General features: G+C 38.9%; 1 protein-coding gene across 1 annotated transcript in view; it reads right to left on the minus strand.

Annotated features, from left to right (window-relative positions):
* TMEM40 (transmembrane protein 40) overlaps window positions 1–18,131 on the minus strand; it is a 73,850-nt gene extending 55,719 nt beyond the window's left edge. The window contains exon 1 of the mRNA XM_049862817.1: window positions 18,070–18,131. The gene's annotated coding sequence lies outside the window, so the exon portion shown is untranslated. The remainder of the gene's footprint in view (window positions 1–18,069) is intronic.
* Between the last annotated feature and the right edge of the window lie 2,551 nt (window positions 18,132–20,682).

Here is a 20,682-nt window from a genome sequence, read left to right on the forward strand (position 1 = left end):
AAAGGCCAAATAGTACATGATCTCACTATTCTAAAAAAGACATGAATAGGTATACGTACTAAAACCAACATTCACTGGTGGTTACCAGGTATGGGAGTGGTGGGGGCGAGGTAACTCTCTAGATAGTAGAAACTTGTTCTTTTAGGGGATGGGAAATACAACACCAAATGTGGGTGAAGTGTGCACAGCTTAGCTAAGGTAAATGATGTCACTAAGAAGTACGCAGGAAAAAAAGAATGTTTTTGGTAAATGCTAGGACATACACAACTGTGCAACAACAACTAAATAGGAGTGTGGAGACGTGTATGTATGCATACAAGTGTACAGATATGCACGTGTGTATACAGGTGGGCATATATAGATGTGTCTATAAAACTCAAAAAAAAACAAAAAACAAACTCACTGCCGTGGAGTCGATTCCAACTCATAGCAACCCTATAGAACAGAGTTGAACTGCCCCATAGAGTTTCCAAGGAGCGCCTGGTGGATTTGAACTATTGACCTTTTGGTTAGCAGCCATAACACTTAACTACTACACCACTAGGGTTTCTGATGTGTCTATATGCAGGTGTATATGTACATAAGTGTATGCATCCATATATATTCATACATACAATAAGGTACATGGGGGACACAAACACGGATACCTATTAAACATCTTGCAGTATTGGTTTATGCAGTCTAAAGGCTTAGGATCATAGTCTTGTAGGACAACTCAGTCAATTGGCATAATATAGTACGTAAAGTTTGTGTTCTACATCTTAGTTTGCTAAGTAGCATCTAGGGTCTTAAAAGCTTTCTAGCAGCCATCTAAGATACAACTATTGGTCTCTATGTCTCCGGAGTAAGAGAGAATGAAGAAAACCAAAGACTCAGAAAAGAAACTAATCCACAGGACTAATAGTCTGCATGAACCACGACCTTATCTACCCTGAGACCAGAAATACTAGATGGTACCCAGCTACCACTACCAACCATCCTGATCAGGAAAGCAACAGATGGATCCAGATGGAATGGGAGCAAAATGTGAAACAGAATTCAAACACTTAAAAAATCTAGTTGAGACTGGAGGACTCCCCAAGACTATTGCTTTGAGATACTCTTTAAACCTTAAACCAAAACTGTTTTATAAGGTAATCTTTTTGATGGAAGTGCATTTGTTTTTTTTTTTTTAGCTAAATAACAGATTGGCTCATAAAATAAACAATATCACCCATGAGTACTGTGCTTCTTTAAAAAGTCATCTATATGAGACCAAATAGTCAAAACTCACTCTAAAGCAAAAACAAGAAGGCAAAAGGGCAGGGAAGCTAGGGTACTGGAAATGGAACAAACAGAACGGAAATAATGAGGAAGTTGACACACGGTATAAAATGTAACCAATGTCACTGAACAAATTGTGTAGACATTGTTAAATGGGAACCTAGTTTGCTATGAAAATTTTCACTGAAAACACAGTAAAACATTATTTTAAAAAATAACACTGGGATAAATGGTATATAAAACTTTTTGGGCATTTTGTATTATTTCCTTAAGGTAGAGTCTCAGAAGTGAAATTATTAGAACAAAGACTCTCAATAAGTTGCTTCCCAAAGAGCAAAAAAAGAAAACGTAGCATTTCCATCTCCATAAGGATCCCGATCTTGTCCTTTTACAGCCACACAGGCCCACTTCCCTCCCACCCATCCCTATCTTTAACTCCAGGCAACCACTAATCTATTTTCCATCTCTATAATTTTGTCGTTTCAAGAATGGTATATGAATAGAATCGTATAGTTTATAACCTTCCGGGATTGGCTTTTTCCACTCAGCATAGTTATTTGGAGACCTTTCTGAGTTGCTGCATGTATCAATAACTTGTTCTTTTTAATGCTGAGTAGTATCCACCCACCACCTGTCTGTCAGTTTGTCATACAGTGACGGCTTACACATTGCTGTGATGCTAAAAGCTACGCCACAGGTATTTCAAATGCCAGCAGGGTCACCCGGGACAGGTTTTAGCAGAGCTTCCAAACAAAGACAGACTAGGAAGTAAAGCCCAGTGATCTACTTCCAAAAAATAGCCAACGAAAACTTGATGGATCACAACAGAATATTGTCCAATATGGCGCTGGAAGATGAGCCCCCTAGGTTGGAAGGCACTCAAAATACACAGTGACTGCAACAATAAACTCTCAAACATATCAATGATCATGACGTGCCCCAGGACCAGCAGCATTTCATTCTCTCATAGACAGAGTCACTGTGAGTCAGAGCTGACTTGAAGGCAACTAATAACAACGTTGTTCCCTAGCATGAATGAATGAATACTTTGTTTATCCACTCACCTACAGATGAACAACTGGACTCTGGTTCCAGTTTTTTACTATGAGGAATAAAGCCGCTAGGAACGCTCACATACAGGTTTTTGCGTGAACATAAGCTTCTTTTCATCAGTTCAAATGCCCAGGGGTGGGACTGCTGGGTTGTATGCTGGTTACATCTTAACTTTTATAAGAAACAGCCAAGCTGTGTCCAGAATGGCTGTACCATTCTAGGTTCCCACCAGCAATGTATGAAACATCCAGTTTCTCTCTATCCTCGCCAGCATCTGATAGTCACTATTTTTTAGTATTCTGATAGGTCTCATTGTGGTTTAATTTGCACTTCCCTGATGGCTAATGATGTAGAACATCTTTTCATGTGCTTATTTGCCATCTGCGTGTTCTCTTTGGTGAAATGTCTATTCATGTCTCTTGCCCATTTTCTAATTGAACTGTTTGTTTTTCTAATGGTTGAGTTTTAAGAGTTCTTTTTATAGTCTTGGTACTAGTCCATTGTTGGATATGTGGTTTGCAAATATTTTTCTCCCAGTCCATGGGCCACTTTTTTAAAGTGCTAGACGGTCATCCTCTCATCCAATTTACAGGACCCTGAGAAGTGGTTGAACAGGCATCCTTGGACACATTTTACAGATGAGGAAACTGAGGTCTAGAGGTTAAAAGGATTTGTCCACATATGCACAGGGAGTTTGAGGGCAGAGGTGGGACTAGAACCCTGATCTCCTGACCGTTCACCTTGTGACCATACCACTTTGCAGAGGAAGAGACCCTCCCCTTTCCCCACTCTCACCCCAGATGAATGCAGCACAGTTTACGGCCACTGCCATAGTGTTGTTAGCTGCCATTGAACTGGCCCCAACTCATGGCAACCTCATGCATAATGGAATGAAGGGCTGCCTGGTCCTACACCATCCTCATGGTGGAGCTTCTCAAGTCAGAGGAAGGAGAGGGATTGCCCCTCCTGGTGCAAGACCAGCCTCCAAAAAGGACCCTGTGTCCAGGAAATGTACCCCTTCTTCCGGCTGGGGAAGGAATCTGTCCCTGGAGCAGCTACCACACAACGAGCTTTGTGGGAGAAACTGAGGCCCAGAGAGGTTAAGAAATTTGCTCAAGGTCACATAATGATTAAGTGCTAAGATTTGGGGTTTAATCGCAGTTACCAAACTCCTTGTGGCGCCTCTCCCCTCAGCACTGACTCTGGCTTTCCACAGAGGAAGGGAATAGCGAAGCCAGTCTGAGTTAGTAGATTCCAGAGGAATAACAAACATTTGACCCTCAGGAAAGGAAAGAAACAGCTCTCCTTGGAGAGGAGCCAAATGGGGACAGTAATGGGGCCCTCCTTCTGGGGGGACAGTGGCATCATTAGAAGAGAGGGCAGGAGGTCAGTTGGGAGCATGGGTCATCTTCCCCACTGGCCAGATATGGGCCCTGATGTCCTTAGGGTTTCTTTTACCTGCAGGTCAGAGCATTGGGGTAAGGAGGGAAATGGAAAGAGGTCCTCATCAGATGGGGGTCTGTCAAGACCTTGTGTCCCCACAGCTCAGGCTAACTAGAAATAGCCTTCATTCACAGGGTGAGAGAAGCACAGGGGTCCCAGAAGGTGGTCTCCAAGGAGACAGTAGACAGGACATGTAGAGCTGACCCCTCCCAGGACTGTGGACTCAGCAGAGGTTAGAAGGGTCAGAGGCCTAGTCTCTTCTTGGGGGCCTGCTGTGAGCAAGTTTGTGTCCAGCACACATCAGAGCTGGGTGTTTGGTGTTTGTGGGTGTCACAGTGACTTTGTTTTGTCTGGAGAGGAATTCAAGAGTCATTTTGATGAATATCCAAAAGACTCCTCGAAACTGCTTGGACTTCCCTGACTTTCTTTGTTCCTCGGATTATAAAAACCCCACACTGCCTCACTCAGATGCAACAACCAGTCTCAAACTGTGTGTTGTCCAATTCACAAATTGCATAATCAACTAATAAATCTCCAGCATTAAGTCTTAGAAATTATTCAACAACATTTTAGCCAACATTTTTCTAAAATAACTTTTTAAATGGCTGCTTTATATGGCTGAATCATAGTTTACTTGACTATACCCCTAGCGTCAGACATCTAGGCTTCCCACCGCCCCCCTCCCCAATATTTTGAAATACAAATAACCCTGGGGGAAAGGACCATCCCTGAGGGTAAATCTGTGTGCACATGCATGACCCCGATGGATAGGCTTTTGAAAGACTGGGTTAGAGAGTCAGTGGGGACCAGCTAGACTCATGAGTTGGCAAACTTTTTCTATAAAGGGCCAGATGAAAAATATTTTAAGCTCCATGGGTCCCTGTTGCAACTATTTAACTCTGCCATTGTAGTGTGAAAGCAGCCACAAACTATACTAAAAAAATGAGCATGGCTGTGTTCCAAAAACAGGAGTTGGACTGCAGGTTGTAGTTTGCCAAACCCTAAGCTAGAGCAAAGATGGGAAAGCACAGGATATGTTGAGGAATACAAAATTATACTCTGCAGTATGTGTGTGAGGGCAGGGAAGCAAAGAGAGACCTACAGATACCACTGAGAAGAAGTAAGAGGTATTAACTCCTTGTGGCAGATACTAAATATTTATTTCCCCCCTTTCCACAATAATAGCTGGACATGTGTCTGCCAGAATAAAGACTACATTTGCCAGCCACTGTAGTAGCTAGGGGTTGTAAGTGGAAATATCTAGTGGCAGCTTCTGAAAACTGTCCTTAAAACACCTCTGGCATATAAACTTTGACCCTTTTATTCTTTATCCCTTTCTTAATCCAACTAGCTGGAATGTGGAAGTGATGGTAGGACCCAGAGTAGCAATATTTGACCATGAGAGGATCTTGGGAAGGTTAGGTATACTGAGATTCGACTTCTCAACATCAACAATATAAATTATTAGAAAATAACTAATAACATCTTCAAAACGCTGAAAGAAAATAAATATCAACCTACAATTCTAAACCTACCTAAATATTTAAGATCAAGGGCTTAATAAAGACGTTGTCTGATGAAGACTAAGTTTACCATTCCCAGATTCTTGTTGAAAGAACTTTCTTGATCTCCCACATCAAGAAAAGGAAATTGAACACAGAAGAATGGAAAGAATCAAAGAAAAAAATGTTAGCAAAGAAACTGGTAAAAATGTGAGTAAATCTAAACAATTAATCTCTAAGATAATGATGACTAATTTGAGATGTACAGTCCCAAGGTAGAATTCAAATTTATACTGAACAATAATAACACATCAGACCAGAGCATTGAAATTAAAGCATCCTAAAATCCTTGTATTATTCAGGAGGAGGGTTGTTATAATTTGAATTGTGTCCCCCCAAAATATATATTGTAAATTTTAACCTCATGGATATAATTCCATTTGGAAATAGGGTTTTCTTTATGTTTATGAGGCCATAACAGTGTAGAGTATGTCTTAAGCCAATTGATTTTGAGATATAAAAAGAGCAGGTTAAGCACAGAAGCAAGGAAGCACAGATAGGGGAAGATAGATGCCACATGGAGATCACCAATGAACCAAGGAAGGGAAGCTGAAAGAGACATGGTTTTCCCCCAGAGCAGAAAGTTTTTCCCTAAAGCTGGCACCCTAAATTCAGATTCCTAGCCTCCTAAACTGTGAGAAAATAAATTTCTGTTCATTAAAGCCACCCATTTGTGGGCATTCCTATTATAGCAGCAGTAGATGACTAAGACAAGGCTAGAGATATAAGTTAATTTATTAATTAACTTTAGAAATCATTAGATCAGGTTTGCCTGTTAAAATGTTAAAGATAACCAATAAACTAATAAAAACAGAATGTACAACTTCCAAAATACCAAAGAGAAAAAAAAAGGAAGGGATATAGAAAATTTCATCAATTCAATAGGAAACAGGAAGGAGCAAAGGAAAGGCAGGGTAAATAGCACAAAACGGGATGTAAGTAAGAATAAAAGCAAACTGACCATATCAGTAATCACGATTAATATAAATGGACTAAACTTGCCACTTTCACAAATTAGATTTTTAAAAATTCAATCTTTCACATATTGGATTTTTAAAAATTTGATCTGGGCATCTCAAATCACTGAAGCAATAGTAAAAGTGGACTTTAAAAAAAACTTTTTATTTTGAAATAATTATAGACTCACAGGAAGTTAGCACACAGAATACTGTGTACTCCTCACCTAGGTTCTCCCAAAGATGACATCTTAAGCCTAGTATAAAATCAAAAACAGGCAAGTGACTTTGGCACAATACCGCTAGTTAGCCTACAGATTTTACTCAGTTTCCACTATTTTTTTTACATGCATTCATGTATTTTCATGCACATATTATTTAAATATTTCTGTACAATTTTGTGCTATTTTTTTATAGATTCATGTAACCACCACCATAATCAATACACAGAGCTGCTACATCACCACAGAGAAATTCCCTTGTGACACCCTTTTATGTTTGTAAATTTTTTAATAAACAATGCTAGGGCAATTGGGTAACCATTCGAAGAAAAGATAAAATAAGATTCATATCTCACATCATACAAAAGAACATTTTTTTTTAACTGCATGACAAAAATCACCGTAAACAATGTCAAAGACAACTGGACAAACTAGGAAAAATTTTTGCAAAATACACCACAGACAAAGGGTGTATAGGACAGATTAGAACTGCCTCATAGGGTTTCCAAGAAGCACCTGGTAGATTTGAACTGCTGACCTTTTGGTTAGCAGCCATAGCTCTTAACCACTATACCACCAGGGTTTCCGACTCATAGTGACCGTATAAACCCTAATATATACAAAACTCTTAAAAATGGAAGAGCAGGACTTCAGTTTCCACTTCAACATGTAAATAGCTTGGAAGTTGTCACTCTTGTTCTTACAACCAGAAAAAGCTGAAGGAACTGAAAATCAGTAACTTTTCTTGGACCCGTCAGAGAACTGAGGTTTCAGGGCAAATCATCACCCTGATATCTGGAGAGACAGGTGAATCCAGAGAGTCACAGCTGAGGTCTGCTTACTTGGATTGGAGCTGCTGGAGCCATAAACTGGTAGAAACACTTAGATGGTAATTTTGATGAATTGCTAGAGGCTGAGTGTGGATTAGTTTGAGAGTGAGACACTCCTGGGAGGGTCACAGCCTTAAAGGGGCAGCTACACTTTCTTGAGTTTTATCTCCAGCAACTCTACTAGAAAGATCCCCTCAGGAATTTGGTAGGGGGAGGGAAAGAACACACCCAGAGACTTCTTCATAACAACAAAAAAGCCTACTCTACAAGGGAAAAGACTTTACCAGGAAAGCATTTCTCCTATCTAGCTTCCTCTAGCCCCCCCACCTCATCTAAAGTGAGGAAAAAGCTAAGAAACACTTAAGAAGGTCACAGCCCAAAGACACAGATCCACTAAAAGACTGAGATTTAATCATAAGATTATAGAAAGCTTCCCCTGCCCCCCACCTTGCCACCACACCAACAGGGGCTCCAGTATAATAAATGGATTACAGCTGAAAGAGCTGCAAGACACAGGCTCTCCAAGGAGGCTATCTAGGGAAACCCAAAGTCAATAAAAAAAAAAAAAAAAGTCAATAGGGAGACAAAAACAAGGATGCTAGAGGAATGTGAAGCTTCTGGCATCTACACCTACAGAAACATGAAATGCAGTCTAATTCCTCACCAGTAGAGGGCTATTTACTGCCATTCTTATTACTTGATACATCGGGTCTGGTTTCAATAAAATATTACAATGGATACTAAAGGTAAGAAAAAACAACAGTCTAAAGGGACAAAGCAAGCATCAGAGCCAGACTCAGATATGACACAGATGTTGGGATTATCAGACAGGGAATTTAAAATAACTATAACTAATAAGGTCTCTAATGGAAAAAGTGGACAATATGTAAGAACAGACAGGTAATGTAAGCAGAGAGATGGAAACTCTAAGAAAAAATCAAAAGGAAATTCTAGAAATAAAAGAACACTATAGTGGAAATAAAGAATTCCTTTTTTGGGCTCAACAGCAGACTGGAAATGGAGAAAGAATCAGTGGACTTAAAGATACGTGGAGAGACATTTCCCTAAATGAAAAGCAAAGAAAAGAAATAATGAAAAATATAGAACAGAACACCCAAGAACTGTGGGACAATTTCAAAAAGCATAACATATGTATAACTGGATTATCAGAAGGAGAAGAAAAAGAGAACAAAGCTAAAGAACTATTTGAAGGAATAATGGCCAAGAATATTCCAAAATTAAGGACAGGCACCAAACCATAGGTCTAGGAAGCTCAGAGAATACCTAGCAATATAAAGTATTTTTTACATCTACATTTAGGCATATCGTATTCAAACTGCAGAAGATCAAAGACAAAGAGAAAATCTGAAAGAAACCAAAAGCAGGGAAAAAAAACCTTACCTACAGAACAAGGAAAAGGATTACAACAAACTTCTATTAGAAGCCATGCAAGTTAGAAGACAGTGGAATGAAATATTTCAAGAAAAAAACACCAAGATAGAATTCTATATTCAGGTAAATTATCCTTCAAAAATGAAGGAGAAATAAAGACATTCTTGGACAAACAAAAACTAAAGGAACAGCTGCTGAGGTTGCTTACATACAATCAAACACCGCATGGGATTTGGTTCCTTGGTTTGGAGGTTTAGGGTTACGGTTTCATGGGCCCTCCCAGGTAATTGGCCTAATAATGTGTTTAGTGCCTCTGTCCTACCTCCTAGTTTGTTGTGTAGTGCCTGGGGACTTAAAAGCTTGCAAGCAGCCATGCAAGGCACAACAATTGGTCTCTATTAGCCTAAAGCAACAAAAGAAGAACAGTCAGGAATAGGAGGATGAAATGGATGTGTGACTAACTGCCTCCATGAACAACTGCCTCCTCTGCCATGAGACCAGAACTATAGGAGAATTCTTGATCAAAAATGCAAAACAAAATTTCAAATTCTCCTGGAATCCAGGTTTTCTGGAGCCATAGAAGCTGAATGAATCCCAGAATCTATTGCCCTCAGATAATCTTTAAATCTTAAACCAAAAATATCCCCTGAAGGCTTCTTAAAACCAAAAAATAGTTTAGCTTAACTAATAAAGAATGTCTGCCTTGAATATTATGCTTTTTAAAGATCTATCTATCTATAATGGATCAAATTGACAACAGCAACTCGAAAGATTAAATAGGAACCTTAGCGGGCAAGGAGGAACAACTTGGAAAAGGAGGGTGAGAATGGTTGCACACCTTGAAGAATGTAATGTCACTGAATTATACATGTGGAATTTGTGTATGTTTTGCTGTGTATATTCTCAACTACAGCAAAATAAAAAAATAATAAATTATAAAGAACAAAACAAGGAAACCTAAGGGAATTCACTGCCAGATCTCCCCTGCAAGAAATGTTAAAAGAAGTTCTTCAGGGAGAAGGAAATGATATAGATGAGAAATTCAGATCTACATAAAGACAGGAAGAGCATCAGAAAAGAAATAAGTGAGAGTAAAATAAAATATATTTTTTATTTGTAATTGATTTAAAAGATAACTGTTTAAAGTAAAATAATAATGCATTTGGTGATTATACTATACGAGTAAGCAAAATGAATAAAAGCAATATCATAAGGGGCAGAAGGGAGGAGCTGAGAACACTTATACTACATGTGAAGCAATCTAGTATTATTTGAAGGTGAGCTTAAATTAGTTAAAAAATGGATAGTGCAGACTCGAGGGCAACCATTTAAAAAAATTTTTTTAAAGAAATATGATTGATATGCTAAGAAAGGAGAGAAGATGGAATTATATAAAACCTTTGACTAAAACCAGAGAAGGCAGAAAAAGAGAGGTGGGGGAGGAAAACAGAACAAAGGAATAGAAAATAGTTTCAAATTGGTTCTGGATATTAACCCACTATGAATATGAATGGTTTAAAAATACAAAAGACATTTTCAGAGTGGATAAAAAACAAGACCTAACTATGCCTTCTCTACAAGAAGTCTACTTTAAATATAAAGATTCAGATAGGTTAAAAAGAAAGGGACGGAAAAAGACATGCCTTGCTAAAGCTAATCAAAAGAAAGCCAAATGTTAATGTCAGAGAAAGCAGATTTAAGAACAAGGAAAAATATCAGAGATAAAGAGGGGCATTATGTAATGATAAAAGGGTCAATTCTTTAATAAGACATAACAATTTTAAATGTGTCAAAACATGTGAGTCAAGAACTGATAGAATTGCAAGAAGAAATAGACAAATCCATTATTATAGTTAAAGACTTCAATACCTTTTTATCAGTAACTGACAGATCCATCAGGTTGAAAATCAGTACGGTATAGTTGAACTAAAGAGCACTGTCAATCAACTGGATCTAATTGACATTTATTGAGTATTTCACCCAATGACAGCAGTATACACTTTCTTCTCAAGCTCACATAGAATATTCACCAAGACAGACCACATTCTGGGCCATAAAACACACCTCAATAAATTAAAAGAACAGAAATCATACAAAGTACACTCTAAGACCACAGTGGAATTAAACTAGAAATCAACACCAGAAAGATAAATAAAAAATTCCCAATAGTTGGAGATTAAAGAACACATTTCTAAATTATGCATTGGTCAAAGAAGTCTTAAGGGAAACCTAAAAAATATTTTAAATTACACAAAAATACAGCTTATCAAAATTTATGGGATGCACCCACTTTGGAGAGTGGCTTCTGGGGTCTTAAACACCAGCAAGCGGCCATCTAAGATGCATCAATGGGTTTCAAACCACCTGGAGCAAAGGAGAATGAAGAACACAAAAGACACAAGGTAATTATGAGCCCAAGAGGCAGAAAGGGCCACATAAACAGAGACTACATCAGCCTGAGACCAGAAGAACTAGACAGTGCCCAGCTAAAACAGATGACTGCCCTGACAGGGAACACAACAGAGAACCCCTGAGGGAGCAGGAGAGCACTGGGATGCAGACTTCAAATTCTCATAAAAAGACCAGACTTAATGGTCTGACTGAGACTAGAAGGACCCCAGAGGTCATAGTCCCCAGACCTTCTATTAGCCCAGGACAGGAACCATTCCCAAAGCCAACTCTTCAGACAGGGACTGGACTGGACTATGGGATAGAAAATGATACTGGTGAAGAGTGAACCTCTTGGATCAAGTAGACTCATGAGACTATGTTGGCATCCCCTATCTGGAGAGGAGATGAGAGGGCAGAGGGGGTCAGAAGCTGGCCGAACGGACATGAAAATAGAGAGTGGAGGGAAAGAGTGTGCTGTCTCATTAGGGGGAGACCAATTAGGAGTATATAGCAAGGTGTATATAAATTTTTGCGTGAGAGACTGACTCGATTTGTAAACTTTCGCTTAAAGCATGATAAAAATTTTTTTTTTAATTTATGAGATGCAGCAAAAGCAATTTTTAGAGGGATATTTATAGCATTAATTTCATACATTAGAATGGAAGAAAGAGCCAAGATCATAATCTAAGTTTCCATTTTATAAAATTAGAGAAAGAATAGGAATTTAAGCCTAGAGTAAGCAGAAGACATAATAAAAATTAGAGCAGAAATAAATGAAATGGTAACAGAAAAAGAATAGACAAAGTCAACAAAACCAAAAGCCGTTTCTGTGGGAAAAAAAAAAAGATAAATCTCTAGCCAGGATAAGCAAGGAAAAAAAAGAGAGAACACAAAGATATTAGAAATAAAAGAGAGGTCATCACAACTGATCTCATGAACATTAAAAGGATAATCAATGAAGATTATAAATAACTCTGTGCTCACATATTTGATAATGCAGATGAAATGGACCAATTCCTTGAAAGATACAAACTACCAAAATTCAGAAAAGGAGAAACAGATTATCCGAATGATCTATTAAAGAAATTGAATCAATAATTAATAACCTTCCAAAAAAGAAAACATCAAGCACAGTTAGTTTCCCTGATGAATTTTACTAAACATTTAAGAAAGAAATAATACCAACTCTCTGCAATCTCTTCCAGAAAACAGAAGCAGAGAGAACTCTTCCTGACTTATTCTGTGAAGCCAGTATTACCCTACTACCAAACAAAGACATTCCAAAAACGAAATCTGTGGACAAACAGCTCTCATCACAGAGATGGAAAAATCCTCAATAAAATATTAGCAAATTGAATCTAACAATGTATAAACATAACCAAGTAGGATTTATTGCAGGTATGCAAGGCAGCGTCAGCATTCAAAAACCAATTAATGTAGCTGACCACATTAATAGGCTAAAGAAGAAAAATCATGTGATCATATCAATTGATACAGAAAAGACATTTCACAAAATCTAATACTCCTTCATGTAAAACCTCTCAGCAAATTAGGAATGAAGGGAAACTTTCTCAACTTGATAAAGAACACCTACAAAAAACCTGCAGCTAACATCATACTTAATAGTGAGAAACTGGATGCTTTCCTCCTGAGATCAAGAACGAGGCAAGGATGTCCTTTCTCGTCATTCCTATTCAACATTTAACTGGAAGTCCTAGCTAGTGCAATATACAACAAGAAAAGGAAACAACAAGTATACAGATTGTGAAGGAAGAAATAAAATTATCTTTGTTCACAGATAACATGATTATCTACGTAGTTTAGAATCTCCAAGAAATGACAAAAACAAACAACTGTTACTAATAAGCAATTATAGCAAGATTACATACAAAAATCAATTGCTTTCCAATATACCCATCCACTACCGTTGAATTGATTCTAACTCATAGCAACCCCATAGTGTTTCCGAGGCTGTAAATCTCTATTGAAGGAGTCTGCTACATCTGTCTCCCGCTGACTCATTGGTGGTTTCAAACTGGTGACCTCTTGGTTAACAGTCTATAGCTTTGACCACTGCACCACCAGGGCTCTTTCCAATATACCAGCAAGGTACAATTAGAATTGGAAATTTAAAAACCAATATTATTTACAATAACCCCATTGCCATTGAACCAATTCTGACTCATAGCAACCCTGTAGGACAGAGTAGAACTGCCCCATAGGGTTTCCAAGGCCGTAAATCTTTACAGGAGCAGACTGCCACATCTTTCTCCCACAGAGCAGCTGCTAGGTTTGAACCACTAACCTTTCTGCTAGCAGCCAAGCGCTTTAACCACTGCACCACGAGAGCCCATTTATTATTTACAATTTGCTCCACCCAAAAAAGAAATACTTATGTACAACTCCAACAAAATATGCGCTGGATCTATCTGCAGAAAACTACAAATTCTGTTAAAAGAAACAAAGAAGACTTAAATAAATGTAGAGATAGTCTGTGTTCATTAATTGGAAGACTTATTATTATTGAGATGTCAATTCTTCCCAACCTGATCTATCGTTTCAACAGAATCCCAGCAAGTTATTTTGCAGATATCAACAAAATGATTCTAAATTTTATGTGGACAGGCAAAAGTCTCAGCCGACACAATACTGCAGAAGAAGGTCAAAGGACTGGCACTACTGGGCTTCAAGACTATAAAGCTACACTAATCAAGACAGTGTGGCATTGATGGAAAAATAGACACGTAGATCAATGGAACAGAATGGACAGCCCAGTAAGGGACCACACAAAGTCAACTAATCTTTGACAAAGGAGCACAGGCAATTCAATGGGGAAAGGATAGCCTTCTCAACAAAACGGTGCTGGAACAGCTGAGCATTGGATGCAAAAAAAAAAAACTCAAAATGAATTACCGACCTAGATGTAAAATACAAAACTATAAAACTTTTAGAAGACAATGTAGAAGGAAATCTAGGCTATCTTTCGTTTCGCAACGAGTTTTTAGATACAATACCTAAAGCACGATCCATGAAAGAAAATATTAGTAAGTTGAATTTTATTAAAATTAAAAACTTCTGCTCTGCAAAAGATGCTGTTAAGAGAATGAAGAGACAAGCCACAGACTGGAAGAAAATATTTGCCAAACACACACCTCATAAAGGGGCGCCACGAGTTGGAACTGACTCTACAGCAACAGTTTTGTGTTTTTTTTTAATCCAAAATATGCAATGAACTCTTAAAACTCAACAATAAGAAACCAAACAACCCAATTAAAAAGTAGTCATATGATCTGGATACCTCACCAAAGAAGATATGCAGATGTTGTTGTTGTTGTTAGGTGCCATCGAGTCGGTTCCGACTCATAGTGACCCTATGCGTAACAGAACGAAACACTGCCCGGTCCTGAGCCATCCTTACAACTGTTGCTACGCTTGAGCTCATTGTTGCAGCCACTGTGTCAATCCACCTCGTTGAGGGTCTTCCTCTTTTCCGCTGACCCTGTACTCTGCCAAGCATGATGTCCTGCTCCAGGGACTGATCCCTCCTGACAACATGTTCAAAGTATGTGAGACGCAGTCTCGTCATCCTTGCTTCTAAGGAGCATTCTGGTTGTACTTCTTGTAAGACAGATTTGTTCGTTCATTTGGCAGTCCATGGTATATTCAATATTCTTTGCCAACACCACAATTCAAAGGCATCAGTTCTTCTTCCGTCTTCCTTATTCATTGTCCAGCTTTCACATGCATATGATGTGATTGAAAATACCATGGCTTGGGTCAGGCACACCTTAGTCTTCAAGGTGACATCTTTGCTTTTCAACACTTTAAAGAGGTCCTTTGCAGCAGATTTACCCAATGCAACGCGTCTTTTGATTTCTTGACTGCTGCTTCCATGGCTGTTGATTGTGGATCCAAGCACAATGAAATCCTTCACAACTTCAATCTTTTCTCCATTTATCATGATGTTGCTCATTGGTCCAGTTGTGAGGATTTTTGTTTTCTTTATGTTGAGGTGTAATCTATACTGAAGGCTGTGGTCTTTGATCTTCATTAGTAAGTGCTTCAAATCCTCTCCACTTTCAGCAAGCAAGGTTGTGTCATCTGCATAACGCAGGTTGTTAATGAGTCTTCCCCCAATCCTGATGCCCCGTTCTTCTTTATATAGTCCAGCTTCTAGGATTATTTGCTTAGCATACAGACTGAATAGGTATGGTGAAAGAATACAACCCTGACGCACACCTCTCCTGACTTTAAACCAATCAGTAACCCCTTGTTCTGTACGAACAACCACCTCTTGATCTATGTAAAGGTTCCTCATGAGCACAATTAAGTGCTCGGGAATTCCCATTCCTCGGAATGTTATCCATAGTTTGTTATGATCTACACAGTCGAATGCCTTTGCATAGTCAATAAAACACAGGTAAACATCCTTCTGGTATTCTCTGCTTTCAGCCAGGATCCATCCGACATCAGCAATGATATCCCTGGTTCCACATCCTCTTCTGAAACCGGCCTGAATTCCTGGAAGTTCCCTGTCGATATACTGCTACAGCCGTTTTTGAATGATCTTCAGCAAAATTTTGCTTGCGTGCGATATTAATGATATTGTTCTATAATTTCCACATTTGGTTGGATCACCTTTCTTGGGAATAGGGATAAATATGGATCTCTTCCAGTCAGTTGTCCAGGAAGCTGTCTTCCATATTTCTTGGCATAGACCTCCAGTGCTGCATCTGTTTATTGAAACATCTCAATTGATAGTCCATCAATTCCTGGAGCCTTGTTTTTCACCAATACCTTCAGAGCAGCTTGGACTCCTTCCTTCAGTACCGTTGGTTCCTGATCATATGCAACCTCTTGAAATGGTTGAACATCGACTAATTCTTTTTGGTATAACGACTCTGTGTATTCCTTCTATCTTCTTTTGATGCTTCCTGCGTCATTTAATATTTTCCCCATGGAACCCTTCACTATTGCAACTCGGGGCTTGAATTTTTTCTTCAGTTCTTTCAGCTTGAGAAACGCCGAGCTTGTTCTTCCCTTTTGGCTTTCCATCCTCCAGCTCTTTACACATGTCATTATAATATTTTACTTTTTCTTCCATAGACGCCCTTTGAAATCTTCTGTTCAGTTCTTTTACTTCATCAACTCTTCCTATTGCTTTAGCTGCTCGACGTTCGAGAACAAGTTTCAGCGTCTCCTCTGACATCCGTCTTGGCCTTTTCTTTCTTTCCTGTCTTTTCAATGACCTCTTGCTTTCTTCACGGATGATGTCCTTGATGTCATTCCACAATTCATCTGGTCTTCGGTCATTAGTGTTCAATGCGTCAAATCTGTTCTTTAGATGGTCTCTAAATTCAGGTGGGATATGCTCAAGGTCATATTTTGGCTTTCGTGGACTTGCTCTGATTTTCTTCAGTTTCAGCTTGAACTTGCAAGTGAGCAATTGATGGTCTGTTCCGCAGTCAGCCCCTGGCCTTGTTCTGACTGATGGTATTGAGCTTTCCCATCGTCTCTTTCCACAGATGTAGTCAATTTGATTTCTGCGCATCCCATCTGGCGAGGTCCATGTGTATAGTTGCCGTTTATGTTGGTGAAAGAAGGTATTTGCAATGAAGAAGTCATTGGTCTTGCAAAATTCTATCATTCAATCTCCGGCATTGTTTCTACCACCAAGGCCATATTTTCAAACTGCTGATCCTTCTTCTTTGTTTCCAACTTTCACATTCCAATCGCCAGCAATTATCAATGCATCTTGATTGCATGTTTGATCAATTTCAGACTGTAGCAGCTGATAAAAATCTTCTATTTCTTCATCTTTGGCCCTAGTGGTTGGTGCATAAATTTGAATAATAGTTGTATTAACTGGTCTTCCTTGTAGGCGTATGGATATTATCCTATCACTGACAGCATTATACTTCAGGATACGTCTTGAAACGTTCTTTTTGACGATGAATGCAACACCATTCCTCTTCGAGCTGTCATTCCCAGCATAGTAGACTGTATGATTGTCCAACTCAAAATGACCAATACCAGTCCATTTCAGCTCACTAATGTCTAGGATATCAATGTTTATGCGTTCCATTTCATTTATGATGATTTACAATTTTCCTAGATTCATACTTCGTACATGCTAGGTTCCGATTATTAATGGATGTTTGCAGCTGTTTCTTCTCATTTTGAGTCGTGCCACATCAGCAAATGAAGCTCCCAAAAACTTTACTCCATCCATGTCATTAAGGTCGACTAGGAGGCAGCTCTTCCCCAGTCATCTTTTGAGTGCCTTCCAACCTGGGGGGCTCATTTCCCAGCACTGTATCAGAGAATGTTCCGCTGCTATTCATAAGGTTTTCACTGGCTAATGCTTTTCAGAAGTAGACTGCCGGGTCCTTTTTCCTAGTCTGTCTTAGTCTGGAAGCTCAGCTGAAACCTGTCTTCCATGGGTGACCCTGCTGGTATCTGAATACCGGTGGCATAGCTTCCAGCTTCACAGCAACACACAAGCCCCCACAGTACAACAAACTGACAGACACGTGGGGGGATATGCAGATATTGCGTATAAAAGATGCTCAACAACAAACGTCATTAGGTAATTGCAGATGAAAACAATGAGATACCATTACCCACCTATTAAAAAAAAAAAAGCCCATTGCCATCGACTCAATTCTGACTCATAGTGACCCCATACGACAAAGCAGAACTACCCCATAGAGTTTCCAAGGAGCGCCTGGTGGATTTAAACTGCCATCCTTTTGGTTAGCAGCTTTAGCTCCTAACCACTACACCACCAGGGTTTCCCATTCACCTGTAGATACTCACCTATCAGAATGGCTAAAATCCAAAAATACTGACAACATCAAATGCTGATAAGGATGTGGAGTAACAGGAACTCTCATTCATTGCTGGTAGGAATACAAAATGGTACAGCCACTTTGGAAGACAGTAAACATAAGCTTACCCTTTGATCCAGCAATCAATCATGTTTCCAGGTATTTACTCCAATAAGTTGAAATCTTATGTCCACACAAAAACCTGCACACAAAAATTGATAGCAACTTTATTCATAATTGCCAAAAAATTGGAAGCAACCACATTGTCCTTCAATAGGTGAATGGATAAATAAATTGGGATATCCACACAATGGAATATATACAGTGATAAAAAGAAATGAGCTATCAAGCCACAAAAAGACACAAAAAACAAAAGCCAAAGCCATTGCTTATGAATCAATTCTGACTCACAGCGACCCTATAAAAAGACATGGAGGAACTTTAAATGCATATTGCTAAGTGAAAGAAGTCAGTCTGAAGGACCACATGCTGCATGATTCCAAATATATGACATTTTGGAACAGGCAAAACTATGTTGTTGTTGCTGTTAGGTGGTGTCAAGTCGGTTCTGACTCTTAGCGACCCTATGGACAACGGAACGAAATACTGCCCAGACCTGCACCAGCCTCACAATCCTTGCTATGTTTGAGCCCATTGTTGGAGCCACTGTGTCAATCCATCTCGTTGATGGTCCTCCTCTTTTTTCGCTGACCCTCTAAAAAGTAGAGGGTTAAACTATAGACACAGTACAAAGATCGGTAATTGACAGAGTTTCAGGAAGAGAGGGGAAAGGAGGGGTGAATAGGTAAGATTCTGTATGATATTATAATGGTGAATACATGACATCATACATTTGTCAAAATTCATAAAAATTTACAGGACAAAGAGCGAACCTTAATGTACACAAAGTGAAAAAAATTATTGAGGATATCAGGAGGTCCCAGGACGGAATGCAGACTATGACATAACAGTCTAACTGTACTATAAACATTTGAAAAAGCCCCACTGAATGGGAGGGGGGAAAAATTGCTGACCTAAGCAATTTTGGAAATGAGTGGAATCTGTAAAACAAAAGGCAAAAGAAGCTATACATAAGGACTATAGTTGATAAGAGTTGTTTCCCACAGGGCTTGTTGTTGTTATTAGGTGCTGCTGAGTTGATTTCACCTCATAGTGACCCGATGTGACAGTAGAACTGCCCCAGAGGGTCTTCTAGGTTATAATCTTTATGGGAGCAGATCACCAGAGTCTTTTCTTCTACGGAGCCTCTGGTTGGGTTTGAAGTGCCAACCTTCTTGTTAGAAGCCGAGTGCTTAACTATTATGCCACCAACGCTCCTTTGGTGTCTAATACCATTCTCCAATAAAAGGAAACTAAGTTCCATGGAGAAGTAGCTGATTTTAGGACTGCATCAGGAAATACACAAGATGAACCTGGAGTATCTTGTAGTGCTAGGAAAAAAAAAAAAGAAAAGAAAGAAAATGCTCAAAAAGGATAGGGCTTGTCAAGAGAACACAGGAGCCAACCTGAAGAAGCTTGCAACTGCCAAAGCTGAAATAATTTGAGCAAGGTGGCTGCTAATCAAAAGGTTGGTAGTTCAAATCCACCAGGTGCTCCTTGGAAATCCTATGGGGCAGTTCTAGTCAGTTCTATAGAGTCACTATGAGTCGGAATCAACTCGACAGCAACGGATATTGGGTTATAAGCCATAAAACAAAACGAATATCCATGAATTCATGCTGATATAAATAAATAAGTGAAAAAATAAACGGGAAAGAAGAGACATCTTTCCCTTTCAGAGGAATTTCAATTAATAAATGTAGAAGGAAACAGGGAAATAGAAAATTCCCATTAGGCAAACACCACTGTAATAATTGCATCAGTAAGATCTATCAATGATGCTAAAGTTAGTGGGTGAAAATTTGAGGAGAAACAGAACATTTGCATAGTTTCAAGTTACCTCCTCTAAGATATTCATTAATTACAAAAAGAAACATAATAACTTTATAGGAGAGAATTCCAGTTTAACCAAGACACTGTTTAGTCAATTGGTCAAGGTTAACATCACCATGACTAATGCATAATTGAAATCACGAACCCCCGATATCATGCACTGAAAAGACAACAACACTATTTCTGTTGTGTTCTTGCGAAAAAAAAAAAAAACAAAACCTCAATCTAATCATGAGAAAACCCCAAACAAACCCAAACTGAGGAACATTCTGTAAAATAACAGGTCCGTTCTGTTTAAAAGTGTCACGGTCATTAAAAAAAAAAAGGAAAGACTGAGCGAGGAACTCTCACAGATTGGAGAAGACTAAACGTAATGTGGGATCCTGCATTGAATTCTGGACCAGAAAAAGAACATTAGTGGAAAAACTGGCGAAATTCGAGCTAGGTCTGTGATTTGGTTAATAGTGTTGTACTGATATTAATTTTCTGGTTTTGAAAATTGTAGCTTCGTAATGTAAGAGGTTAATATTAGGGAAAGAAGCCGGGTGAAAGGTATACAGAAACTCTCCGTACTATTTTGCCACTTTTTTGATAAGTCTAAAATTATCTGGGAGGCAGTAGTGGTTCAGTGGTAGAATTCTCACCTTCCATGAGGGAAAAAAAAAAAAAAATTTTTTTTTTTTTTTTAATGAGGGAAACCTGAGTTCCATTCCCAGCCAATGCACCTCATGCTCAGCCATTACCCATCTGTCAGTGTAGACCTGGATGTTGCCATGATGCTGAAAAGG

Source organism: Elephas maximus, chromosome 20 (assembly GCF_024166365.1).
Source record: "Elephas maximus indicus isolate mEleMax1 chromosome 20, mEleMax1 primary haplotype, whole genome shotgun sequence".
Classification (NCBI taxonomy): Eukaryota; Metazoa; Chordata; class Mammalia; order Proboscidea; family Elephantidae; genus Elephas; species Elephas maximus.